The following is a 25,194-nucleotide window of genomic DNA, read 5'->3' as shown; positions in this document are numbered from 1 at the left end:
CTTGGGATTCCCAGCCAGTCTCCCATGATGGTACTTGCCAAGCCTTAAGCTGCATTGCTGCTGCGATCTGGCAAGAGCAGGCACATTCAGCTTAGAATGGCCATTGACAGCAGTTGTTCAATTTGAACCTTCTTCTACTATCTTATATAGAAACTAACACAATTTTCAGGTTCAAAAAGGTCACCAGAACTTGGGATTCCAAGCCAGTCTCCCATGCTGGTACTTGCCAAGCCTTAAGCTGCATTGCTGCTGCAATCTGACAAGAGCAGGCACATTCAGCTTAGAATGGCCGTTGACAGCAGCTGTTCAATTTGAACCTTCTTTTGCTATCTCATAGAGAAACTAACACAATTTTCAGGTTCAAAAAGGTCACCAGAACTTGGTATTCCCAGCCAGTCTCCCATGCTGGTACTTGCCAAGCCTTAAGCTGCATTGCTGCTGCGATCTGACGAGAGCTGGCACATTCAGCTTAGAATGGCCGTTGACAGCAGCTGTTCAATTTGAACCTTCTTTTACTATCTCATTGAGAAACTAACACAATTTTCAGGTTCAAAAAAGTCACCAGAACTTGGGATTCCCAGCCAGTCTCCCATGCTGGTACTTGCCAAGCCTTAAGCTGCATCGCTGCTGTGATCTGACAAGAGCACGCACATTCAGCTTAGAATGGCCGTTGACAGCAGCTGTTCAGTTTGAACCTTCTATTACTATCTCATAGAGAAACTAACACAATTTTCAGGTTCAAAAAGGGCAACGGAACTTGGGATTCCCAGCCAGTCTCCCATGCTGGTACTTGCCAAGCCTTAAGCTGCATTGCTGCTGCGATCTGGCGAGAGCAGGCACATTCAGCTTAGAATGGCCGTTGACAGCAGTTGTTCAATTTGAACCTTCTTCTACTATCTTATATAGAAACTAACACAATTTTCAGGTTCAAAAAGGTCACCAGAACTTGGGATTCCAAGCCAGTCTCCCATGCTGGTACTTGCCAAGCCTTAAGCTGCATTGCTGCTGCAATCTGACAAGAGCAGGCACATTCAGCTTAGAATGGCCGTTGACAGCAGCTGTTCAATTTGAACCTTCTTTTGCTATCTCATAGAGAAACTAACACAATTTTCAGGTTCAAAAAGGTCACCAGAACTTGGGATTCCAAGCCAGTCTCCCATGCTGGTACTTGCCAAGCCTTAAGCTGCATCGCTGCTGCGATCTGACAAGAGCACGCACATTCAGCTTAGAATGGCCGTTGACAGCAGCTGTTCAATTTGAACCTTCTTTTACTATCTCATAGAGAAACTAACACATTTTCAGGTTCAAAAAGGTCAACAGAACTTGGGATTCCCAGCCAGTCTCCCATGCTGGTACTTGCCAAGCCTTAAGCTGCATTGCTGCTGCGATCTGACGAGAGCAGGCACATTCAGCTTAGAATGGCCGTTGACAGCAGCTGTTCAATTTGAACCTTCTTTTACTATCTCATAGAGAAACTAACACAATTTTCAGGTTCAAAAAGGTTAACGGAACTTGGGATTCCAAGCCAGTCTCCCATGCTGGTACTTGCCAAGCCTTAAGCTGCATCACTGCTGCGATCTGACAAGAGCACGCACATTCAGCTTAGAATGGCCGTTGACAGCAGCTGTTCAATTTGAAAGTTCTTTTACTATCTCATAGAGAAACTAACACAATTTTCAGGTTCAAAAAGGGCAACAGAACTTGGGATTCCCAGCCAGTCTCCCATGCTGGTACTTGCCAAGCCTTAAGCTGCAATGCTGCTGCGATCTGGCAAGAGCAGGCACATTCAGCTTAGAATGGCCATTGACAGCAGTTGTTCAATTTGAACCTTCTTCTACTATCTTATATAGAAAATAACACAATTTTCAGGTTCAAAAAGGTCACCAGAACTTGGGATTCCAAGCCAGTCTCCCATGCTGGTACTTGCCAAGCCTTAAGCTGCATTGCTGCTGCAATCTGACAAGAGCAGGCACATTCAGCTTAGAATGGCCGTTGACAGCAGCTGTTCAATTTGAAAGTTCTTTTACTATCTCATAGAGAAACTAACACAATTTTCAGGTTCAAAAAGGGCAACAGAACTTGGGATTCCCAGCCAGTCTCCCATGCTGGTACTTGCCAAGCCTTAAGCTGCATTGCTGCTGCGATCTGGCAAGAGCAGGCACATTCAGCTTAGAATGGCCATTGACAGCAGTTGTTCAATTTGAACCTTCTTCTACTATCTTATATAGAATCTAACACAATTTTAAGGTTCAAAAAGGTCACCAGAACTTGGGATTCCAAGCCAGTCTCCCATGCTGGTACTTGCCAAGCCTTAAGCTGCATTGCTGCTGCAATCTGACAAGAGCAGGCACATTCAGCTTAGAATGGCCGTTGACAGCAGCTGTTCAATTTGAACCTTATTTTGCTATCTCATAGAGAAACTAACACAATTTTCAGGTTCAAAAAGGTCACCAGAACTTGGGATTCCAAGCCAGTCTCCCATGCTGGTACTTGCCAAGCCTTAAGCTGCATCGCTGCTGCGATCTCACAAGAGCACGCACATTCAGCTTAGAATGGCCGTTGACAGCAGCTGTTCAATTTGAACCTTCTTTTACTATCTCATAGAGAAACTAACACAATTTTCAGGTTCAAAAAGGGCAACGGAACTTGGGATTCCCAGCCAGTCTCCCATGCTGGTACTTGCCAAGCCTTAAGCTGCATTGCTGCTGCGATCTGACGAGAGCTGGCACATTCAGCTTAGAATGGCCATTGACAGCAGCTGTTCAATTTGAACCTTCTTTTGCTATCTCATAGAGAAACTAACACAATTTTCAGGTTCAAAAAGGTCACCAGAACTTGGGATTCCAAGCCAGTCTCCCATGCTGGTACTTGCCAAGCCTTAAGCTGCATCGCTGCTGCGATCTGACAAGCGCACGCACATTCAGCTTAGAATGGCCGTTGACAGCAGCTGTTCAATTTGAACCTTCTTTTACTATCTCATAGAGAAACTAACACATTTTCAGGTTCAAAAAGGTCAACAGAACTTGGGATTCCCAGCCAGTCTCCCATGCTGGTACTTGCCAAGCCTTAAGCTGCATTGCTGCTGCGATCTGACGAGAGCAGGCACATTCAGCTTAGAATGGCCGTTGACAGCAGCTGTTCAATTTGAAAGTTCTTTTACTATCTCATAGAGAAACTAACACAATTTTCAGGTTCAAAAAGGTCAACGGAACTTGGGATTCCCAGCCAGTCTCCCATGCTGGTACTTGCCAAGCCTTAAGCTGCATTGCTGCTGCGATCTGACGAGAGCAGGCACATTTAGCTTAGAATGGCCGTTGACAGCAGCTGTTCAATTTGAACCTTCTTTTACTATCTCATTGAGAAACTAACACAATTTTCAGGTTCAAAAAAGTCACCAGAACTTGGGATTCCCAGCCAGTCTCCCATGCTGGTACTTGCCAAGCCTTAAGCTGCATCGCTGCTGTGATCTGACAAGAGCACGCACATTCAGCTTAGAATGGCCGTTGACAGCAGCTGTTCAGTTTGAACCTTCTATTACTATCTCATAGAGAAACTAACACAATTTTCAGGTTCAAAAAGGGCAACGGAACTTGGGATTCCCAGCCAGTATCCCATGCTGGTACTTGCCAAGCCTTAAGCTGCATTGCTGCTGCGATCTGGCGAGAGCAGGCACATTCAGCTTAGAATGGCCGTTGACAGCAATTGTTCAATTTGAACCTTCTTCTACTATCTTATATAGAAACTAACACAATTTTCAGGTTCAAAAAGGTCACCAGAACTTGGGATTCCAAGCCAGTCTCCCATGCTGGTACTTGCCAAGCCTTAAGCTGCATTGCTGCTGCAATCTGACAAGAGCAGGCACATTCAGCTTAGAATGGCCGTTGACAGCAGCTGTTCAATTTGAACCTTCTTTTGCTATCTCATAGAGAAACTAACACAATTTTCAGGTTCAAAAAGGTCACCAGAACTTGGGATTCCAAGCCAGTCTCCCATGCTGGTACTTGCCAAGCCTTAAGCTGCATCGCTGCTGCGATCTGACAAGAGCACGCACATTCAGCTTAGAATGGCCGTTGACAGCAGCTGTTCAATTTGAACCTTCTTTTACTATCTCATGGAGAAACTAACACATTTTCAGGTTCAAAAAGGTCAACAGAACTTGGAATTCCCAGCCAGTCTCCCATGCTGGTACTTGCCAAGCCTTAAGCTGCATTGCTGCTGCGATCTGACGAGAGCAGGCACATTCAGCTTAGAATGGCCGTTGACAGCAGCTGTTCAATTTGAACCTTCTTCTACTATCTTATATAGAAAATAACACAATTTTCAGGTTCAAAAAGGTCACCAGAACTTGGGATTCCAAGCCAGTCTCCCATGCTGGTACTTGCCAAGCCTTAAGCTGCATTGCTGCTGCAATCTGACAAGAGCAGGCACATTCAGCTTAGAATGGCCGTTGACAGCAGCTGTTCAATTTGAACCTTCTTTTACTATCTCATAGAGAAACTAACACAATTTTCAGGTTCAAAAAAGTCACCAGAACTTGGGATTCCCAGCCAGTCTCCCATGCTGGTACTTGCCAAGCCTTAAGCTGCATCGCTGCTGTGATCTGACAAGAGCACGCACATTCAGCTTAGAATGGCCGTTGACAGCAGCTGTTCAATTTGAACCTTCTTTTACTATCTCATAGAGAAACTAACACAATTTTCAGGTTCAAAAAGGGCAACGGAACTTGGGATTCCCAGCCAGTCTCCCATGCTGGTACTTGCCAAGCCTTAAGCTGCATCGCTGCTGCGATCTGACAAGAGCACGCACATTCAGCTTAGAATGGCCGTTGACAGCAGCTGTTCAATTTGAAAGTTCTTTTACTATCTCATAGAGAAACTAACACAATTTTCAGGTTCAAAAAGGGCAACAGAACTTGGGATTCCCAGCCAGTCTCCCATGCTGGTACTTGCCAAGCCTTAAGCTGCATTGCTGCTGCGATCTGGCTAGAGCAGGCACATTCAGCTTAGAATGGCCATTGACAGCAGTTGTTCAATTTGAACCTTCTTCTACTATCTTATATAGAAACTAACACAATTTTCAGGTTCAAAAAGGTCACCAGAACTTGGGATTCCAAGCCAGTCTCCCATGCTGGTACTTGCCAAGCCTTAAGCTGCATTGCTGCTGCAATCTGACAAGAGCAGGCACATTCAGCTTAGAATGGCCATTGACAGCAGCTGTTCAATTTGAACCTTCTTTTGCTATCTCATAGAGAAACTAACACAATTTTCAGGTTCAAAAAGGTCACCAGAACTTGGGATTCCAAGCCAGTCTCCCATGCTGGTACTTGCCAAGCCTTAAGCTGCATCGCTGCTGCGATCTGACAGGCGCACGCACATTCAGCTTAGAATGGCCGTTGACAGCAGCTGTTCAATTTGAAAGTTCTTTTACTATCTCATAGAGAAACTAACACAATTTTCAGGTTCAAAAAGGGCAACAGAACTTGGGATTCCAAGCCAGTCTCCCATGCTGGTACTTGCCAAGCCTTAAGCTGCATTGCTGCTGCGATCTGGCAAGAGCAGGCACATTCAGCTTAGAATGGCCATTGACAGCAGTTGTTCAATTTGAACCTTCTTCTACTATCTTATATAGAAACTAACACAATTTTCAGGTTCAAAAAGGTCACCAGAACTTGGGATTCCAAGCCAGTCTCCCATGCTGGTACTTGCCAAGCCTTAAGCTGCATTGCTGCTGCAATCTGACAAGAGCAGGCACATTCAGCTTAGAATGGCCGTTGACAGCAGCTGTTCAATTTGAACCTTCTTTTGCTATCTCATAGAGAAACTAACACAATTTTCAGGTTCAAAAAGGTCACCAGAACTTGGGATTCCAAGCCAGTCTCCCATGCTGGTACTTGCCAAGCCTTAAGCTGCATCGCTGCTGCGATCTGACAAGAGCACGCACATTCAGCTTAGAATGGCCGTTGACAGCAGCTGTTCAATTTGAACCTTCTTTTACTATCTCATGGAGAAACTAACACATTTTCAGGTTCAAAAAGGTCAACAGAACTTGGAATTCCCAGCCAGTCTCCCATGCTGGTACTTGCCAAGCCTTAAGCTGCATTGCTGCTGCGATCTGACGAGAGCAGGCACATTCAGCTTAGAATGGCCGTTGACAGCAGCTGTTCAATTTGAACCTTCTTCTACTATCTTATATAGAAAATAACACAATTTTCAGGTTCAAAAAGGTCACCAGAACTTGGGATTCCAAGCCAGTCTCCCATGCTGGTACTTGCCAAGCCTTAAGCTGCATTGCTGCTGCAATCTGACAAGAGCAGGCACATTCAGCTTAGAATGGCCGTTGACAGCAGCTGTTCAATTTGAACCTTCTTTTACTATCTCATTGAGAAACTAACACAATTTTCAGGTTCAAAAAAGTCACCAGAACTTGGGATTCCCAGCCAGTCTCCCATGCTGGTACTTGCCAAGCCTTAAGCTGCATCGCTGCTGTGATCTGACAAGAGCACGCACATTCAGCTTAGAATGGCCGTTGACAGCAGCTGTTCAATTTGAACCTTCTTTTACTATCTCATAGAGAAACTAACACAATTTTCAGGTTCAAAAAGGGCAACGGAACTTGGGATTCCCAGCCAGTCTCCCATGCTGGTACTTGCCAAGCCTTAAGCTGCATCGCTGCTGCGATCTGACAAGAGCACGCACATTCAGCTTAGAATGGCCGTTGACAGCAGCTGTTCAATTTGAAAGTTCTTTTACTATCTCATAGAGAAACTAACACAATTTTCAGGTTCAAAAAGGGCAACAGAACTTGGGATTCCCAGCCAGTCTCCCATGCTGGTACTTGCCAAGCCTTAAGCTGCATTGCTGCTGCGATCTGGCTAGAGCAGGCACATTCAGCTTAGAATGGCCATTGACAGCAGTTGTTCAATTTGAACCTTCTTCTACTATCTTATATAGAAACTAACACAATTTTCAGGTTCAAAAAGGTCACCAGAACTTGGGATTCCAAGCCAGTCTCCCATGCTGGTACTTGCCAAGCCTTAAGCTGCATTGCTGCTGCAATCTGACAAGAGCAGGCACATTCAGCTTAGAATGGCCATTGACAGCAGCTGTTCAATTTGAACCTTCTTTTGCTATCTCATAGAGAAACTAACACAATTTTCAGGTTCAAAAAGGTCACCAGAACTTGGGATTCCAAGCCAGTCTCCCATGCTGGTACTTGCCAAGCCTTAAGCTGCATCGCTGCTGCGATCTGACAAGCGCACGCACATTCAGCTTAGAATGGCCGTTGACAGCAGCTGTTCAATTTGAAAGTTCTTTTACTATCTCATAGAGAAACTAACACAATTTTCAGGTTCAAAAAGGGCAACAGAACTTGGGATTCCAAGCCAGTCTCCCATGCTGGTACTTGCCAAGCCTTAAGCTGCATTGCTGCTGCGATCTGGCAAGAGCAGGCACATTCAGCTTAGAATGGCCATTGACAGCAGTTGTTCAATTTGAACCTTCTTCTACTATCTTATATAGAAAATAACACGATTTTCAGGTTCAAAAAGGTCACCAGAACTTGGGATTCCAAGCCAGTCTCCCATGCTGGTACTTGCCAAGCCTTAAGCTGCATCGCTGCTGCGATCTGACAAGAGCACGCACATTCAGCTTAGAATGGCCGTTGACAGCAGCTGTTCAATTTGAACCTTCTTTTACTATCTCATAGAGAAACTAACACATTTTCAGGTTCAAAAAGGTCAACAGAACTTGGGATTCCCAGCCAGTCTCCCATGCTGGTACTTGCCAAGCCTTAAGCTGCATTGCTGCTGCGATCTGACGAGAGCAGGCACATTCAGCTTAGAATGGCCGTTGACAGCAGCTGTTCAATTTGAACCTTCTTTTACTATCTCATAGAGAAACTAACACAATTTTCAAGTTGAAAAAGGTCAACGGAACTTGGGATTCCCAGCCAGTCTCCCATGCTGGTACTTGCCAAGCCTTAAGCTGCATTGCTGCTGCGATCTGGCAAGAGCAGGCACATTCAGCTTAGAATGGCCATTGACAGCAGTTGTTCAATTTGAACCTTCTTCTACTATCCTATATAGAAACTAACACAATTTTCAGGTTGAAAAAGGTCACCAGAACTTGGGATTCCAAGCCAGTCTCCCATGCTGGTACTTGCCAAGCCTTAAGCTGCATTGCTGCTGCAATCTGACAAGAGCAGGCACATTCAGCTTAGAATGGCCGTTGACAGCAGCTGTTCAATTTGAACCTTCTTTTGCTATCTCATAGAGAAACTAACACAATTTTCAGGTTCAAAAAGGTCACCAGAACTTGGGATTCCAAGCCAGTCTCCCATGCTGGTACTTGCCAAGCCTTAAGCTGCATCGCTGCTGCGATCTCACAAGAGCACGCACATTCAGCTTAGAATGGCCGTTGACAGCAGCTGTTCAATTTGAACCTTCTTTTACTATCTCATAGAGAAACTAACACAATTTTCAGGTTCAAAAAGGGCAACGGAACTTGGGATTCCCAGCCAGTCTCCCATGCTGGTACTTGCCAAGCCTTAAGCTGCATTGCTGCTGCGATCTGACGAGAGCTGGCACATTCAGCTTAGAATGGCCATTGACAGCAGCTGTTCAATTTGAACCTTCTTTTGCTATCTCATAGAGAAACTAACACAATTTTCAGGTTCAAAAAGGTCACCAGAACTTGGGATTCCAAGCCAGTCTCCCATGCTGGTACTTGCCAAGCCTTAAGCTGCATTGCTGCTGCAATCTGACAAGAGCAGGCACATTCAGCTTAGAATGGCCGTTGACAGCAGCTGTTCAATTTGAACCTTCTTTTGCTATCTCATAGAGAAACTAACACAATTTTCAGGTTCAAAAAGGTCACCAGAACTTGGGATTCCAAGCCAGTCTCCCATGCTGGTACTTGCCAAGCCTTAAGCTGCATCGCTGCTGCGATCTGACAAGAGCACGCACATTCAGCTTAGAATGGCCGTTGACAGCAGCTGTTCAATTTGAACCTTCTTTTACTATCTCATAGAGAAACTAACACATTTTCAGGTTCAAAAAGGTCAACAGAACTTGGGATTCCCAGCCAGTCTCCCATGCTGGTACTTGCCAAGCCTTAAGCTGCATTGCTGCTGCGATCTGACGAGAGCAGGCACATTCAGCTTAGAATGGCCGTTGACAGCAGCTGTTCAATTTGAACCTTCTTTTACTATCTCATAGAGAAACTAACACAATTTTCAGGTTCAAAAAGGTCAACGGAACTTGGGATTCCAAGCCAGTCTCCCATGCTGGTACTTGCCAAGCCTTAAGCTGCATCGCTGCTGCGATCTGACAAGAGCACGCACATTCAGCTTAGAATGGCCGTTGACAGCAGCTGTTCAATTTGAAAGTTCTTTTACTATCTCATAGAGAAACTAACACAATTTTCAGGTTCAAAAAGGGCAACAGAACTTGGGATTCCCAGCCAGTCTCCCATGCTGGTACTTGCCAAGCCTTAAGCTGCATTGCTGCTGCGATCTGGCAAGAGCAGGCACATTCAGCTTAGAATGGCCATTGACAGCAGTTGTTCAATTTGAACCTTCTTCTACTATCTTATATAGAAAATAACACAATTTTCAGGTTCAAAAAGGTCACCAGAACTTGGGATTCCAAGCCAGTCTCCTATGCTGGTACTTGCCAAGCCTTAAGCTGCATTGCTGCTGCAATCTGACAAGAGCAGGCACATTCAGCTTAGAATGGCCGTTGACAGCAGCTGTTCAATTTGAAAGTTCTTTTACTATCTCATAGAGAAACTAACACAATTTTCAGGTTCAAAAAGGGCAACAGAACTTGGGATTCCCAGCCAGTCTCCCATGCTGGTACTTGCCAAGCCTTAAGCTGCATTGCTGCTGCGATCTGGCAAGAGCAGGCACATTCAGCTTAGAATGGCCATTGACAGCAGTTGTTCAATTTGAACCTTCTTCTACTATCTTATATAGAATCTAACACAATTTTAAGGTTCAAAAAGGTCACCAGAACTTGGGATTCCAAGCCAGTCTCCCATGCTGGTACTTGCCAAGCCTTAAGCTGCATTGCTGCTGCAATCTGACAAGAGCAGGCACATTCAGCTTAGAATGGCCGTTGACAGCAGCTGTTCAATTTGAACCTTCTTTTGCTATCTCATAGAGAAACTAACACAATTTTCAGGTTCAAAAAGGTCACCAGAACTTGGGATTCCAAGCCAGTCTCCCATGCTGGTACTTGCCAAGCCTTAAGCTGCATCGCTGCTGCGATCTCACAAGAGCACACACATTCAGCTTAGAATGGCCGTTGACAGCAGCTGCTCAATTTGAACCTTCTTTTACTATCTCATAGAGAAACTAACACAATTTTCAGGTTCAAAAAGGGCAACGGAACTTGGGATTCCCAGCCAGTCTCCCATGCTGGTACTTGCCAAGCCTTAAGCTGCATTGCTGCTGCGATCTGACGAGAGCTGGCACATTCAGCTTAGAATGGCCATTGACAGCAGCTGTTCAATTTGAACCTTCTTTTGCTATCTCATAGAGAAACTAACACAATTTTCAGGTTCAAAAAGGTCACCAGAACTTGGGATTCCAAGCCAGTCTCCCATGCTGGTACTTGCCAAGCCTTAAGCTGCATCGCTGCTGCGATCTGACAAGCGCACGCACATTCAGCTTAGAATGGCCGTTGACAGCAGCTGTTCAATTTGAACCTTCTTTTACTATCTCATAGAGAAACTAACACATTTTCAGGTTCAAAAAGGTCAACAGAACTTGGGATTCCCAGCCAGTCTCCCATGCTGGTACTTGCCAAGCCTTAAGCTGCATTGCTGCTGCGATCTGACGAGAGCAGGCACATTCAGCTTAGAATAGCCGTTGACAGCAGCTGTTCAATTTGAACCTTCTTTTACTATCTCATAGAGAAACTAACACAATTTTCAGGTTCAAAAAGGTCAACGGAACTTGGGATTCCCAGCCAGTCTCCCATGCTGGTACTTGCCAAGCCTTAAGCTGCATTGCTGCTGCGATCTGACGAGAGCAGGCACATTTAGCTTAGAATGGCCGTTGACAGCAGCTGTTCAATTTGAACCTTCTTTTACTATCTCATTGAGAAACTAACACAATTTTCAGGTTCAAAAAAGTCACCAGAACTTGGGATTCCCAGCCAGTCTCCCATGCTGGTACTTGCCAAGCCTTAAGCTGCATCGCTGCTGTGATCTGACAAGAGCACGCACATTCAGCTTAGAATAGCCGTTGACAGCAGCTGTTCAGTTTGAACCTTCTATTACTATCTCATAGAGAAACTAACACAATTTTCAGGTTCAAAAAGGGCAACGGAACTTGGGATTCCCAGCCAGTATCCCATGCTGGTACTTGCCAAGCCTTAAGCTGCATTGCTGCTGCGATCTGGCGAGAGCAGGCACATTCAGCTTAGAATGGCCGTTGACAGCAATTGTTCAATTTGAACCTTCTTCTACTATCTTATATAGAAACTAACACAATTTTCAGGTTCAAAAAGGTCACCAGAACTTGGGATTCCAAGCCAGTCTCCCATGCTGGTACTTGCCAAGCCTTAAGCTGCATTGCTGCTGCAATCTGACAAGAGCAGGCACATTCAGCTTAGAATGGCCGTTGACAGCAGCTGTTCAATTTGAACCTTCTTTTGCTATCTCATAGAGAAACTAACACAATTTTCAGGTTCAAAAAGGTCACCAGAACTTGGGATTCCAAGCCAGTCTCCCATGCTGGTACTTGCCAAGCCTTAAGCTGCATCGCTGCTGCGATCTGACAAGAGCACGCACATTCAGCTTAGAATGGCCGTTGACAGCAGCTGTTCAATTTGAACCTTCTTTTACTATCTCATAGAGAAACTAACACATTTTCAGGTTCAAAAAGGTCAACAGAACTTGGAATTCCCAGCCAGTCTCCCATGCTGGTACTTGCCAAGCCTTAAGCTGCATTGCTGCTGCGATCTGACGAGAGCAGGCACATTCAGCTTAGAATGGCCGTTGACAGCAGCTGTTCAATTTGAACCTTCTTTTACTATCTCATAGAGAAACTAACACAATTTTCAGGTTTAAAAAGGTCAACGGAACTTGGGATTCCAAGCCAGTCTCCCATGCTGGTACTTGCCAAGCCTTAAGCTGCATCGCTGCTGCGATCTGACAAGAGCACGCACATTCAGCTTAGAATGGCCGTTGACAGCAGCTGTTCAATTTGAAAGTTCTTTTACTATCTCATAGAGAAACTAACACAATTTTCAGGTTCAAAAAGGGCAACAGAACTTGGGATTCCCAGCCAGTCTCCCATGCTGGTACTTGCCAAGCCTTAAGCTGCATTGCTGCTGCGATCTGGCAAGAGCAGGCACATTCAGCTTAGAATGGCCATTGACAGCAGTTGTTCAATTTGAACCTTCTTCTACTATCTTATATAGAAAATAACACAATTTTCAGGTTCAAAAAGGTCACCAGAACTTGGGATTCCAAGCCAGTCTCCCATGCTGGTACTTGCCAAGCCTTAAGCTGCATTGCTGCTGCGATCTGGCAAGAGCAGGCACATTCAGCTTAGAATGGCCATTGACAGCAGTTGTTCAATTTGAACCTTCTTCTACTATCTTATATAGAAACTAACACAATTTTCAGGTTCAAAAAGGTCACCAGAACTTGGGATTCCAAGCCAGTCTCCCATGCTGGTACTTGCCAAGCCTTAAGCTGCATCGCTGCTGCGATCTGGCGAGAGCAGGCACATTCAGCTTAGAATGGCCGTTGACAGCAGTTGTTCAATTTGAACCTTCTTCTACTATCTTATATAGAAACTAACACAATTTTCAGGTTCAAAAAGGTCACCAGAACTTGGGATTCCAAGCCAGTCTCCCATGCTGGTACTTGCCAAGCCTTAAGCTGCATTGCTGCTGCAATCTGACAAGAGCAGGCACATTCAGCTTAGAATGGCCGTTGACAGCAGCTGTTCAATTTGAACCTTCTTTTGCTATCTCATAGAGAAACTAACACAATTTTCAGGTTCAAAAAGGTCACCAGAACTTGGGATTCCAAGCCAGTCTCCCATGCTGGTACTTGCCAAGCCTTAAGCTGCATCGCTGCTGCGATCTGACAAGAGCACGCACATTCAGCTTAGAATGGCCGTTGACAGCAGCTGTTCAATTTGAACCTTCTTTTACTATCTCATAGAGAAACTAACACATTTTCAGGTTCAAAAAGGTCAACAGAACTTGGAATTCCCAGCCAGTCTCCCATGCTGGTACTTGCCAAGCCTTAAGCTGCATTGCTGCTGCGATCTGACGAGAGCAGGCACATTCAGCTTAGAATGGCCGTTGACAGCAGCTGTTCAATTTGAACCTTCTTTTACTATCTCATAGAGAAACTAACACAATTTTCAGGTTCAAAAAGGTCAACGGAACTTGGGATTCCCAGCCAGTCTCCCATGCTGGTACTTGCCAAGCCTTAAGCTGCATTGCTGCTGCGATCTGGCAAGAGCAGGCACATTCAGCTTAGAATGGCCATTGACAGCAGTTGTTCAATTTGAACCTTCTTCTACTATCTTATATAGAAACTAACACAATTTTAAGGTTCAAAAAGGTCACCAGAACTTGGGATTCCAAGCCAGTCTCCCATGCTGGTACTTGCCAAGCCTTAAGCTGCATTGCTGCTGCAATCTGACAAGAGCAGGCACATTCAGCTTAGAATGGCCGTTGACAGCAGCTGTTCAATTTGAACCTTCTTTTGCTATCTCATAGAGAAACTAACACAATTTTCAGGTTCAAAAAGGTCACCAGAACTTGGGATTCCAAGCCAGTCTCCCATGCTGGTACTTGCCAAGCCTTAAGCTGCATCGCTGCTGCGATCTGACAAGAGCACGCACATTCAGCTTAGAATGGCCGTTGACAGCAGCTGTTCAATTTGAACCTTCTTTTACTATCTCATAGAGAAACTAACACATTTTCAGGTTCAAAAAGGTCAACAGAACTTGGAATTCCCAGCCAGTCTCCCATGCTGGTACTTGCCAAGCCTTAAGCTGCATTGCTGCTGCGATCTGACGAGAGCAGGCACATTCAGCTTAGAATGGCCGTTGACAGCAGCTGTTCAATTTGAACCTTCTTTTACTATCTCATAGAGAAACTAACACAATTTTCAGGTTCAAAAAGGTCAACGGAACTTGGGATTCCCAGCCAGTCTCCCATGCTGGTTCTTGCCAAGCCTTAAGCTGCATTGCTGCTGCGATCTGGCAAGAGCAGGCACATTCAGCTTAGAATGGCCATTGACAGCAATTGTTCAATTTGAACCTTCTTCTACTATCTTATATAGAAACTAACACAATTTTCAGGTTCAAAAAGGTCACCAGAACTTGGGATTCCAAGCCAGTCTCCCATGCTGGTACTTGCCAAGCCTTAAGCTGCATCGCTGCTGCGATCTGACAAGCGCACGCACATTCAGCTTAGAATGGCCGTTGACAGCAGCTGTTCAATTTGAACCTTCTTTTACTATCTCATAGAGAAACTAACACATTTTCAGGTTCAAAAAGGTCAACAGAACTTGGGATTCCCAGCCAGTCTCCCATGCTGGTACTTGCCAAGCCTTAAGCTGCATTGCTGCTGCGATCTGACGAGAGCAGGCACATTCAGCTTAGAATGGCCGTTGACAGCAGCTGTTCAATTTGAACCTTCTTTTACTATCTCATAGAGAAACTAACACAATTTTCAGGTTCAAAAAAGTCACCAGAACATGGGATTCCCAGCCAGTCTCCCATGCTGGTACTTGCCAAGCCTTAAGCTGCATCGCTGCTGTGATCTGACAAGAGCACGCACATTCAGCTTAGAATGGCCGTTGACAGCAGCTGTTCAATTTGAACCTTCTTTTACTATCTCATAGAGAAACTAACACAATTTTCAGGTTCAAAAAGGGCAACGGAACTTGGGATTCCCAGCCAGTCTCCCATGCTGGTACTTGCCAAGCCTTAAGCTGCATTGCTGCTGCGATCTGGCGAGAGCAGGCACATTCAGTTTAGAATGGCCGTTGACAGCAGTTGTTCAATTTGAACCTTCTTCTACTATCTTATATAGAAACTAACACAATTTTCAGGTTCAAAAAGGTCACCAGAACTTGGGATTCCAAGCCAGTCTCCCATGCTGGTACTTGCCAAGCCTTAAGCTGCATTGCTGCTGCAATCTGACAAGAGCAGGCACATTCAGCTTAGAATGGCCGTTGACAGCAGCTGTTCAATTTGAACCTTCTTTTGCTATCTCATAGAGAAACTAACACAATTTTCAGGTTCAAAAAGGTCACCAGAACTTGGGATTCCAAGCCAGTCTCCCATGCTGGTACTTGCCAAGCCTTAAGCTGCATCGCTGCTGCGATCTGACAAGAGCACGCACATTCAGCTTAGAATGGCCGTTGACAGCAGCTGTTCAATTTGAACCTTCTTTTACTATCTCATAGAGAAACTAACACATTTTCAGGTTCAAAAAGGTAAACAGAACTTGGAATTCCCAGCCAGTCTCCCATGCTGGTACTTGCCAAGCCTTAAGCTGCATTGCTGCTGCGATCTGACGAGAGCAGGCACATTCAGCTTAGAATGGCCGTTGACAGCAGCTGTTCAATTTGAACCTTCTTTTACTATCTCATAGAGAAACTAACACAATTTTCAGGTTCAAAAAGGTCAACAGAACTTGGGATTCCCAGCCAGTCTCCCATGCTGGTACTTGCCAAGCCTTAAGCTGCATTGCTGCTGCGATCTGGCAAGAGCAGGCACATTCAGCTTAGAATGGCCATTGACAGCAGTTGTCCAATTTGAACCTTCTTCTACTATCTTAGATAGAAACTAACACAATTTTAAGGTTCAAAAAGGTCACCAGAACTTGGGATTCCAAGCCAGTCTCCCATGCTGGTACTTGCCAAGCCTTAAGCTGCATTGCTGCTGCAATCTGACAAGAGCAGGCACATTCAGCTTAGAATGGCCGTTGACAGCAGCTGTTCAATTTGAACCTTCTTTTGCTATCTCATAGAGAAACTAACACAATTTTCAGGTTCAAAAAGGTCACCAGAACTTGGGACTCCAAGCCAGTCTCCCATGCTGGTACTTGCCAAGCCTTAAGCTGCATCGCTGCTGCGATCTCACAAGAGCACGCACATTCAGCTTAGAATGGCCGTTGACAGCAGCTGTTCAATTTGAACCTTCTTTTGCTATCTCATAGAGAAACTAACACAATTTTCAGGTTCAAAAAGGTCACCAGAACTTGGGATTCCAAGCCAGTCTCCCATGCTGGTACTTGCCAAGCCTTAAGCTGCATCGCTGCTGCGATCTGACAAGAGCACGCACATTCAGCTTAGAATGGCCGTTGACAGCAGCTGTTCAATTTGAACCTTCTTTTACTATCTCATAGAGAAACTAACACAATTTTCAGGTTCAAAAAGGTCAACGGAACTTGGGATTCCCAGCCAGTCTCCCATGCTGGTACTTGCCAAGCCTTAAGCTGCATTGCTGCTGCGATCTGGCAAGAGCAGGCACATTCAGCTTAGAATGGCCATTGACAGCAGTTGTTCAATTTGAACCTTCTTCTACTATCTTATATAGAAACTAACACAATTTTAAGGTTCAAAAAGGTCACCAGAACTTGGGATTCCAAGCCAGTCTCCCATGCTGGTACTTGCCAAGCCTTAAGCTGCATTGCTGCTGCAATCTGACAAGAGCAGGCACATTCAGCTTAGAATGGCCGTTGACAGCAGCTGTTCAATTTGAACCTTCTTTTGCTATCTCATAGAGAAACTAACACAATTTTCAGGTTCAAAAAGGTCACCAGAACTTGGGACTCCAAGCCAGTCTCCCATGCTGGTACTTGCCAAGCCTTAAGCTGCATCGCTGCTGCAATCTCACAAGAGCACGCACATTCAGCTTAGAATGGCCGTTGACAGCAGCTGTTCAATTTGAACCTTCTTTTACTATCTCATAGAGAAACTAACACAATTTTCAGGTTCAAAAAGGGCAACGGAACTTGGGATTCCCAGCCAGTCTCCCATGCTGGTACTTGCCAAGCCTTAAGCTGCATTGCTGCTGCGATCTGACGAGAGCTGGCACATTCAGCTTAGAATGGCCATTGACAGCAGCTGTTCAATTTGAACCTTCTTTTGCTATCTCATAGAGAAACTAACACAATTTTCAGGTTCAAAAAGGTCACCAGAACTTGGGATTCCAAGCCAGTCTCCCATGCTGGTACTTGCCAAGCCTTAAGCTGCATCGCTGCTGCGATCTGACAAGCGCACGCACATTCAGCTTAGAATGGCCGTTGACAGCAGCTGTTCAATTTGAACCTTCTTTTACTATCTCATAGAGAAACTAACACATTTTCAGGTTCAAAAAGGTCAACAGAACTTGGGATTCCCAGCCAGTCTCCCATGCTGGTACTTGCCAAGCCTTAAGCTGCATTGCTGCTGCGATCTGACGAGAGCAGGCACATTCAGCTTAGAATGGCCGTTGACAGCAGCTGTTCAATTTGAACCTTCTTTTACTAACTCATAGAGAAACTAACACAATTTTCAGGTTCAAAAAAGTCAACAGAACTTGGGTTTCCCAGCCAGTCTCCCATGCTGGTACTTGCCAAGCCTTAAGCTGCATCGCTGCTGTGATCTGACAAGAGCACGCACATTCAGCTTAGAATGGCCGTTGACAGCAGCTGTTCAATTTGAACCTTCTTTTACTATCTCATAGAGAAACTAACACAATTTTCAGGTTCAAAAAGGGCAACGGAACTTGGGATTCCCAGCCAGTCTCCCATGCTGGTACTTGCCAAGCCTTAAGCTGCATTGCTGCTGCGATCTGGCGAGAGCAGGCACATTCAGCTTAGAATGGCCGTTGACAGCAGTTGTTCAATTTGAACCTTCTTCTACTATCGTATATAGAAACTAACACAATTTTCAGGTTCAAAAAGGTCACCAGAACTTGGGATTCCAAGCCAGTCTCCCATGCTGGTACTTGCCAAGCCTTAAGCTGCATTGCTGCTGCAATCTGACAAGAGCAGGCACATTCAGCTTAGAATGGCCGTTGACAGCAGCTGTTCAATTTGAACCTTCTTTTGCTATCTCATAGAGAAACTAACACAATTTTCAGGTTCAAAAAGGTCACCAGAACTTGGGATTCCAAGCCAGTCTCCCATGCTGGTACTTGCCAAGCCTTAAGCTGCATCGCTGCTGCGATCTGACAAGAGCACGCACATTCAGCTTAGAATGGCCGTTGACAGCAGCTGTTCAATTTGAACCTTCTTTTACTATCTCATAGAGAAACTAACACATTTTCAGGTTCAAAAAGGTCAACAGAACTTGGAATTCCCAGCCAGTCTCCCATGCTGGTACTTGCCAAGCCTTAAGCTGCATTGCTGCTGCGATCTGACGAGAGCAGGCACATTCAGCTTAGAATGGCCGTTGACAGCAGCTGTTCAATTTGAACCTTCTTTTACTATCTCATAGAGAAACTAACACAATTTTCAGGTTCAAAAAGGTCAACGGAACTTGGGATTCCCAGCCAGTCTCCCATGCTGGTACTTGCCAAGCCTTAAGCTGCATTGCTGCTGCGATCTGGCAAGAGCAGGCACATTCAGCTTAGAATGGCCATTGACAGCAGTTGTTCAATTTGAACCTTCTTCTACTATCTTATATAGAAACTAACACAATTTTAAGGTTCAAAAAGGTCACCAGAACTTGGGATTCCAAGCCAGTCTCCCATGCTGGTACTTGCCAAGCCTTAAGCTGCATTGCTGCTGCAATCTGACAAGAGCAGGCACATTCAGCTTAGAATGGCCGTTGACAGCAGCTGTTCAATTTGAACCTTCTTTTGTTATCTCATAGAGAAACTAACACAATTTTCAGGTTCAAAAAGGTCAACAGAACTTGGGATTCCCAGCCAGTCTCCCATGCTGGTACTTGCCAAGCCTTAAGCTGCATCGCTGCTGCGATCTGAAAAGAGCACACACATTCAGCTTAGAATGGCCGTTGACAGCAGTTGTTCAATTTGAACCTTCTTTTACTATCTCATAGCGAAACTAACACAATTTTCAGGTTCAAAAAGGTCAACGGAACTTGGGATTCCCAGCCAGTCTCCCATGCTGGTACTTGCCAAGCCTTAAGCTGCATTGCTGCTGTGATCTGACAAGAGCACACACATTCAGCTTAGAATGGCCATTGACAGCAGTTGTTCAATTTGAACCTTCTTCTACTATCTCATAGAGAAACTAACACAATTTTCAGGTTCAAAAAGGTCACCAGAACTTGGGATTCCCAGCCAGTCTCCCATGCTGGTACTTGCCAAGCCTTAAGCTGCATCGCTGCCGCGATCTGACAAGAGCACGCACATTCAGCTTAGAATTGCCGTTGACAGCAGCTTTTCAATTTGAACCTTCTTTTACTATCTCATAGAGAAACTAACACAATTTTCAGGTTCAAAAAGGTCAACAGAACTTGGGATTCCCAGCCAGTCTCCCATGCTGGTACTTGCCAAGCCTTAAGCTGCATTGCTGCTGCGATCTGACGAGAGCAGGCACATTCAGCTTAGAATGGCCATTGACGGCAGCTGTTCAATTTGAACCTTCTTTTACTATCTCATAGAGAAACTAACACAATTTTCAGGTTCAAAAAGGTCAACAGAACTTGGGATTCCCAGCCAGTCTCCCATGCTGGTACTTGCCAAGCCTTAAGCTGCATCGCTGCTGCGATCTGACAAGAGCACACACATTCAGCTTAGAATGGCCGTTGACAGCAGTTGTTCAATTTGAACCTTCTTCTACTATCTCATAGAGAAACTAACACAATTTTCAGGTTCAAAAAAGTCACCAGAACTTGGGATTCCCAGCCAGTCTCCCATGCTGGTACTTGCCAAGCCTTAAGCTGCATCGCTGCTGCGATCTGACAAGAGCACGCACATTCAGCTTAGAATGGCCGTTGACAGCAGCTGTTCAATTTGAACCTTCTTTTACTATCTCATAGAGAAACTAACACAATTTTCAGGTTCAAAAAGGTCAACGGAACTTGGGATTCCAAGCCAGTCTCCCATGCTGGTACTTGCCAAGCCTTAAGCTGCATTGCTGCTGCGATCTGACAAGAGCAGGCACATTCAGCTTAGAATGGCCGTTGACAGCAGCATTTCAAATTGAACCTTCTTTTACTATCTCATAGAGAAACTAAAACAATTTTCAAGTTCAAAAAGGTCAACAGAACCTGGGATTCCAAGCCAGTCTCCCATGCTGGTACTTGCCAAGCCTTAAGCTGCATTGCTGCTGCAATCTGACAAGAGCAGGCACATTCAGCTTAGAATGGCCGTTGACAGCGGCTGTTCAATTTGAACCTTCTTTTACTATCTCATAGAGAAACTAACTCATTTTCTGGTTCAGAAAGGTCAACGGAACTTGGAATTCCCAGCCAGTCTCCCATGCTGGTACTTGCCAAGCCTTAAGTTGCATTGCTGCTGCGATCTGACGAGAGCAGGCAAATTCAGCTTAGAATGGCCGTTGACAGCAGCTGTTCAATTTGAACCTTCTTTTACTATCTCATAGAGAAACTAAAACAATTTTCAAGTTCAAAAAGGTCAACAGAACTTGGGATTCCCAGGCAGTCTCCCATGCTGGAACTTGCCAAGCCTTAAGCTGCATCGCTGCTGCGATCTGACAAGAGCACGCACATTCAGCTTAGAATGGCCATTGACAGCAGCTGTTCAATTTGAACCTTCTTTTACTATCTCATAGAGAAACTAACACAATTTTCAGGTTCAAAAAGGGCAACAGAACTTGGGATTCCCAGCCAGTCTCCCATGCTGGTAATTGCCAAGCCTTAAGCTGCATTGCTGCTGCGATCTGGCAAGAGCAGGCACATTCATATTAGAATGGCCATTGAGAGCAGTTGTTCAATTTGAACCTTCTTCTACTATCTTATATAGAAAATAACACAATTTTCAGGTTCAAAAAGGTCACCAGAACTTGGGATTCCCAGACAGTCTCCCATGCTGGTACTTGCCAAGCCTTAAGCTGCATTGCTGCTGCAATCTGACGAGAGCAGGCACATTCAGCTTAGAATTGCCGTTGACAGCAGCTGTTCAATTTGAACCTTCTTTTACTATCTCATAGAGAAACTAACACAATTTTCAGGTTCAAAAAGGTCAACGGAACTTGGAATTCCCAGCCAGTCTCCCATGCTGGTACTTGCCAAGCCTTAAGTTGCATTGCTGCTGCGATCTTACGAGAGCAGGCAAATTCAGCTTAGAATGGCCGTTGACAGCAGCTGTTTAATTTGAACCTTCTTTTACTATCTCATAGAGAAACTAAAACATTTTCAGGTTCAAAAAGGTCAACAGAACTTGGGATTCCCAGCCAGTCTCCCATGCTGGTACTTGCCAAGCCTTAAGCTGCATTGCTGCTGCAATCTGACGAGAGCAGGCACATTCAGCTTAGAATTGCCGTTGACAGCAGCTGTTCAATTTGAACCTTCTTTTACTATCTCATAGAGAAACTAACACAATTTTCAGGTTCAAAAAGGTCACCAGAACTTGGGATTCCCAGCCAGTCTCCCATGCTGGTACTTGCCAAGCCTTAAGCTGCATCGCTGCTGCGATCTGAAAAGAGCACACACATTCAGCTTAGAATGGCCATTGACAGCAGTTGTTCAATTTGAACCTTCTTCTACTATCTCATAGAGAAACTAACACAATTTTCAGGTTCAAAAAGGTCAACAGAACTTGGGATTCCCAGCCAGTCTCCCATGCTGGTACTTGCCAAGCCTTAAGCTGCATTGCTGCTGCGATCTGACGAGAGCAGGCACATTCAGCTTAGAATGGCCATTGACGGCAGCTGTTCAATTTGAACCTTCTTTTACTATCTCATAGAGAAACTAACACAATTTTCAGGTTCAAAAAGGTCAACAGAACTTGGGATTCCCAGCCAGTCTCCCATGCTGGTACTTGCCAAGCCTTAAGCTGCATCGCTGCTGCGATCTGACAAGAGCACACACATTCAGCTTAGAATGGCCGTTGACAGCAGTTGTTCAATTTGAACCTTCTTCTACTATCTCATAGAGAAACTAACACAATTTTCAGGTTCAAAAAAGTCACCAGAACTTGGGATTCCCAGCCAGTCTCCCATGCTGGTACTTGCCAAGCCTTAAGCTGCATCGCTGCTGCGATCTGACAAGAGCACGCACATTCAGCTTAGAATGGCCGTTGACAGCAGCTGTTCAATTTGAACCTTCTTTTACTATCTCATAGAGAAACTAACACAATTTTCAGGTTCAAAAAGGTCAACGGAACTTGGGATTCCAAGCCAGTCTCCCATGCTGGTACTTGCCAAGCCTTAAGCTGCATTGCTGCTGCGATCTGACAAGAGCAGGCACATTCAGCTTAGAATGGCCGTTGACAGCAGCATTTCAAATTGAACCTTCTTTTACTATCTCATAGAGAAACTAAAACAATTTTCAAGTTCAAAAAGGTCAACAGAACCTGGGATTCCAAGCCAGTCTCCCATGCTGGTACTTGCCAAGCCTTAAGCTGCATTGCTGCTGCAATCTGACAAGAGCAGGCACATTCAGCTTAGAATGGCCGTTGACAGCGGCTGTTCAATTTGAACCTTCTTTTACTATCTCATAGAGAAACTAACTCATTTTCTGGTTCAAAAAGGTCAACGGAACTTGGAATTCCCAGCCAGTCTCCCATGCTGGTACTTGCCAAGCCTTAAGTTGCATTGCTGCTGCGATCTGACGAGAGCAGGCAAATTCAGCTTAGAATGGCCGTTGACAGCAGCTGTTCAATTTGAACCTTCTTTTACTATCTCATAGAGAAACTAACACAATTTTCAGGTTCAAAAAGGTCAACAGAACTTGGGATTCCCAGCCAGTCTCCCATGCTGGTACTTGCCAAGCCTTAAGCTGCATCGCTGCTGCGATCTGACAAGAGCACAAACATTCAGCTTAGAATGGCCGTTGACAGCAGTTGTTCAATTTGAACCTTCTTCTACTATCTCATAGAGAAACTAACACAATTTTCAGGTTCAAAAAAGTCACCAGAACTTGGGATTCCCAGCCAGTCTCCCATGCTGGTACTTGCCAAGCCTTAAGCTGCATTGCTGCTGCAATCTGACAAGAGCAGGCACATTCAGCTTAAAATGGCCGTTGACAGCAGCTGTTCAATTTGAACCTTCTTTTGCTATCTCATAGAGAAACTAACACAATTTTCAGGTTCAAAAAGGTCACCAGAACTTGGGATTCCAAGCCAGTCTCCCATGCTGGTACTTGCCAAGCCTTAAGCTGCATTGCTGCTGCGATCTGACGAGAGCACGCACATTCAGCTTAGAATGGCCGTTGACAGCAGCTGTTCAATTTGAACCTTCTTTTACTATCTCATAGAGAAACTAACACAATTTTCAGGTTCAAAAAGGTCAACGGAACTTGGAATTCCCAGCCAGTCTCCCATGCTGGTACTTGCCAAGCCTTAAGCTGCATTGCTGCTGCGATCTGGCGAGAGCAGGCACATTCAGCTTAGAATGGCCGTTGACAGCAGCTTTTCAATTTGAACCTTCTTTTGCTATCTCATAGAGAAACTAACACAATTTTCAGGTTAAAAAAGGGCAACGGAACTTGGGATTCCCAGCCAGTCTCCCATGCTGGTACTTGCCAAGCCTTAAGCTGCATTGCTGCTGCGATCTGACGAGAGCAGGCACATTCAGCTTAGAATGGCCATTGACAGCAGTTGTTCAATTTGAACCTTCTTCTACTATCTCATATAGAAACTAACACAATTTTCAGGTTCAAAAAGGTCACCAGAACTTAGGATTCCAAGCCAGTCTCCCATGCTGGTACTTGCCAAGCCTTAAGCTGCATCGCTGCTGCGATCTGACAAGAGCACGCACATTCAGCTTAGAATGGCCGTTGACAGCAGCTGTTCAATTTGAACCTTCTTTTACTATCTCATAGAGAAACTAACACAATTTTCAGGTTCAAAAAGGGCAACGGAACTTGGGATTCCCAGCCAGTCTCCCATGCTGGTACTTGCCAAGCCTTAAGCTGCATTGCTGCTGCGATCTGGTGAGAGCAGGCACATTCAGCTTAGAATGGCCATTGACAGCAGTTGTTCAATTTGAACCTTCTTCTACTATCTTATATAGAAACTAACACAATTTTCAGGTTCAAAAAGGTCACCAGAACTTGGGATTCCAAGCCAGTCTCCCATGCTGGTACTTGCCAAGCCTTAAGCTGCATTGCTGCTGCAATCTGACAAGAGCAGGCACATTCAGCTTAGAATGGCCGTTGACAGCAGCTGTTCAATTTGAACCTTCTTTTGCTATCTCATAGAGAAACTAACACAATTTTCAGGTTCAAAAAGGTCACCAGAACTTGGGATTCCAAGCCAGTCTCCCATGCTGGTACTTGCCAAGCCTTAAGCTGCATCGCTGCTGCGATCTGACAAGAGCACGCACATTCAGCTTAGAATGGCCGTTGACAGCAGCTGTTCAATTTGAACCTTCTTTTACTATCTCATAGAGAAACTAACACATTTTCAGGTTCAAAAAGGTCAACAGAACTTGGGATTCCCAGCCAGTCTCCCATGCTGGTACTTGCCAAGCCTTAAGCTGCATTGCTGCTGCGATTTGACGAGAGCAGGCATATTCAGCTTAGAATGGCCGTTGACAGCAGCTGTTCAATTTGAACCTTCTTTTACTATCTCATAGAGAAACTAACACAATTTTCAGGTTCAAAAAGGTCAACGGAACTTGGGATTCCCAGCCAGTCTCCCATGCTGGTACTTGCCAAGCCTTAAGCTGCATTGCTGCTGCGATCTGACGAGAGCAGGCACATTCAGCTTAGAATGGCTGTTGACAGCAGCTGTTCAATTTGAACCTTCTTTTACTATCTCATAGAGAAACTAACACATTTTCAGGTTCAAATAGGTCAACAGAACTTGGAATTCCCAGCCAGTCTCCCATGCTGGTACTTGCCAAGCCTTAAGTTGCATTGCTGCTGCAATCTGACGAGAGCAGGCAAATTCAGCTTAGAATGGCCGTTGACAGCAGCTGTTCAATTTGAACCTTCTTTTACTATCTCATAGAGAAACTAACACATTTTCAGGTTCAAAAAGGTCAACAGAACTTGGGATTCCCAGCCAGTCTCCCATGCTGGTACTTGCCAAGCCTTAAGCTGCATTGCTGCTGTAATCTGACGAGAG

The 25,194-nt window shown here is 45.0% G+C and overlaps 42 pseudogenes; all 42 read right to left on the bottom strand.

Moving 5' to 3' along the window:
• Nucleotides 1-367: 367 nt before the first annotated feature.
• LOC140098160 (5S ribosomal RNA) lies at nucleotides 368-486 on the bottom strand (annotated as a pseudogene).
• Nucleotides 487-745: 259 nt separating this feature from the next.
• LOC140094556 (5S ribosomal RNA) lies at nucleotides 746-864 on the bottom strand (annotated as a pseudogene).
• Nucleotides 865-1,311: 447 nt separating this feature from the next.
• Nucleotides 1,312-1,430, bottom strand: LOC140078968 (5S ribosomal RNA; annotated as a pseudogene).
• A 1,204-nt stretch (nucleotides 1,431-2,634) lies between these two features.
• On the bottom strand, nucleotides 2,635-2,753 carry LOC140097022 (5S ribosomal RNA; annotated as a pseudogene).
• Nucleotides 2,754-3,011: 258 nt separating this feature from the next.
• Nucleotides 3,012-3,130, bottom strand: LOC140078967 (5S ribosomal RNA; annotated as a pseudogene).
• Nucleotides 3,131-3,200: 70 nt separating this feature from the next.
• LOC140087468 (5S ribosomal RNA) lies at nucleotides 3,201-3,319 on the bottom strand (annotated as a pseudogene).
• A 259-nt stretch (nucleotides 3,320-3,578) lies between these two features.
• Nucleotides 3,579-3,697, bottom strand: LOC140097884 (5S ribosomal RNA; annotated as a pseudogene).
• A 447-nt stretch (nucleotides 3,698-4,144) lies between these two features.
• LOC140078387 (5S ribosomal RNA) lies at nucleotides 4,145-4,263 on the bottom strand (annotated as a pseudogene).
• A 1,770-nt stretch (nucleotides 4,264-6,033) lies between these two features.
• LOC140078386 (5S ribosomal RNA) lies at nucleotides 6,034-6,152 on the bottom strand (annotated as a pseudogene).
• A 1,581-nt stretch (nucleotides 6,153-7,733) lies between these two features.
• On the bottom strand, nucleotides 7,734-7,852 carry LOC140078966 (5S ribosomal RNA; annotated as a pseudogene).
• A 70-nt stretch (nucleotides 7,853-7,922) lies between these two features.
• Nucleotides 7,923-8,041, bottom strand: LOC140098808 (5S ribosomal RNA; annotated as a pseudogene).
• Nucleotides 8,042-8,489: 448 nt separating this feature from the next.
• On the bottom strand, nucleotides 8,490-8,608 carry LOC140097020 (5S ribosomal RNA; annotated as a pseudogene).
• Nucleotides 8,609-9,055: 447 nt separating this feature from the next.
• LOC140078965 (5S ribosomal RNA) lies at nucleotides 9,056-9,174 on the bottom strand (annotated as a pseudogene).
• A 1,204-nt stretch (nucleotides 9,175-10,378) lies between these two features.
• On the bottom strand, nucleotides 10,379-10,497 carry LOC140097019 (5S ribosomal RNA; annotated as a pseudogene).
• A 258-nt stretch (nucleotides 10,498-10,755) lies between these two features.
• On the bottom strand, nucleotides 10,756-10,874 carry LOC140084699 (5S ribosomal RNA; annotated as a pseudogene).
• A 70-nt stretch (nucleotides 10,875-10,944) lies between these two features.
• LOC140087467 (5S ribosomal RNA) lies at nucleotides 10,945-11,063 on the bottom strand (annotated as a pseudogene).
• Nucleotides 11,064-11,322: 259 nt separating this feature from the next.
• Nucleotides 11,323-11,441, bottom strand: LOC140097880 (5S ribosomal RNA; annotated as a pseudogene).
• A 447-nt stretch (nucleotides 11,442-11,888) lies between these two features.
• On the bottom strand, nucleotides 11,889-12,007 carry LOC140078385 (5S ribosomal RNA; annotated as a pseudogene).
• A 1,203-nt stretch (nucleotides 12,008-13,210) lies between these two features.
• On the bottom strand, nucleotides 13,211-13,329 carry LOC140078383 (5S ribosomal RNA; annotated as a pseudogene).
• A 70-nt stretch (nucleotides 13,330-13,399) lies between these two features.
• LOC140098807 (5S ribosomal RNA) lies at nucleotides 13,400-13,518 on the bottom strand (annotated as a pseudogene).
• Nucleotides 13,519-13,965: 447 nt separating this feature from the next.
• Nucleotides 13,966-14,084, bottom strand: LOC140078382 (5S ribosomal RNA; annotated as a pseudogene).
• Nucleotides 14,085-14,531: 447 nt separating this feature from the next.
• LOC140078964 (5S ribosomal RNA) lies at nucleotides 14,532-14,650 on the bottom strand (annotated as a pseudogene).
• An 825-nt stretch (nucleotides 14,651-15,475) lies between these two features.
• On the bottom strand, nucleotides 15,476-15,594 carry LOC140086506 (5S ribosomal RNA; annotated as a pseudogene).
• Nucleotides 15,595-16,420: 826 nt separating this feature from the next.
• LOC140098805 (5S ribosomal RNA) lies at nucleotides 16,421-16,539 on the bottom strand (annotated as a pseudogene).
• Nucleotides 16,540-16,987: 448 nt separating this feature from the next.
• LOC140097018 (5S ribosomal RNA) lies at nucleotides 16,988-17,106 on the bottom strand (annotated as a pseudogene).
• A 258-nt stretch (nucleotides 17,107-17,364) lies between these two features.
• LOC140078963 (5S ribosomal RNA) lies at nucleotides 17,365-17,483 on the bottom strand (annotated as a pseudogene).
• Nucleotides 17,484-17,742: 259 nt separating this feature from the next.
• Nucleotides 17,743-17,861, bottom strand: LOC140094555 (5S ribosomal RNA; annotated as a pseudogene).
• Nucleotides 17,862-18,308: 447 nt separating this feature from the next.
• Nucleotides 18,309-18,427, bottom strand: LOC140078381 (5S ribosomal RNA; annotated as a pseudogene).
• Nucleotides 18,428-18,497: 70 nt separating this feature from the next.
• Nucleotides 18,498-18,616, bottom strand: LOC140098804 (5S ribosomal RNA; annotated as a pseudogene).
• An 826-nt stretch (nucleotides 18,617-19,442) lies between these two features.
• LOC140083689 (5S ribosomal RNA) lies at nucleotides 19,443-19,561 on the bottom strand (annotated as a pseudogene).
• A 448-nt stretch (nucleotides 19,562-20,009) lies between these two features.
• On the bottom strand, nucleotides 20,010-20,128 carry LOC140095429 (5S ribosomal RNA; annotated as a pseudogene).
• Nucleotides 20,129-20,386: 258 nt separating this feature from the next.
• LOC140093427 (5S ribosomal RNA) lies at nucleotides 20,387-20,505 on the bottom strand (annotated as a pseudogene).
• Nucleotides 20,506-21,142: 637 nt separating this feature from the next.
• LOC140096687 (5S ribosomal RNA) lies at nucleotides 21,143-21,261 on the bottom strand (annotated as a pseudogene).
• A 69-nt stretch (nucleotides 21,262-21,330) lies between these two features.
• Nucleotides 21,331-21,449, bottom strand: LOC140094812 (5S ribosomal RNA; annotated as a pseudogene).
• A 259-nt stretch (nucleotides 21,450-21,708) lies between these two features.
• Nucleotides 21,709-21,827, bottom strand: LOC140083688 (5S ribosomal RNA; annotated as a pseudogene).
• Nucleotides 21,828-22,275: 448 nt separating this feature from the next.
• On the bottom strand, nucleotides 22,276-22,394 carry LOC140095428 (5S ribosomal RNA; annotated as a pseudogene).
• Nucleotides 22,395-22,652: 258 nt separating this feature from the next.
• LOC140093426 (5S ribosomal RNA) lies at nucleotides 22,653-22,771 on the bottom strand (annotated as a pseudogene).
• Nucleotides 22,772-23,408: 637 nt separating this feature from the next.
• Nucleotides 23,409-23,527, bottom strand: LOC140086445 (5S ribosomal RNA; annotated as a pseudogene).
• Nucleotides 23,528-23,597: 70 nt separating this feature from the next.
• LOC140089148 (5S ribosomal RNA) lies at nucleotides 23,598-23,716 on the bottom strand (annotated as a pseudogene).
• Nucleotides 23,717-23,975: 259 nt separating this feature from the next.
• Nucleotides 23,976-24,094, bottom strand: LOC140095112 (5S ribosomal RNA; annotated as a pseudogene).
• A 447-nt stretch (nucleotides 24,095-24,541) lies between these two features.
• On the bottom strand, nucleotides 24,542-24,660 carry LOC140094958 (5S ribosomal RNA; annotated as a pseudogene).
• A 70-nt stretch (nucleotides 24,661-24,730) lies between these two features.
• Nucleotides 24,731-24,849, bottom strand: LOC140090031 (5S ribosomal RNA; annotated as a pseudogene).
• Between the last annotated feature and the right edge of the window lie 345 nt (nucleotides 24,850-25,194).

Source organism: Engystomops pustulosus, chromosome 9 (assembly GCF_040894005.1).
Source record: "Engystomops pustulosus chromosome 9, aEngPut4.maternal, whole genome shotgun sequence".
NCBI classification, from domain to species: Eukaryota; Metazoa; Chordata; class Amphibia; order Anura; family Leptodactylidae; genus Engystomops; species Engystomops pustulosus.
Note: the sequence above shows the minus strand (reverse complement) of the source record. Positions and strands in the feature narration are given on the sequence as shown.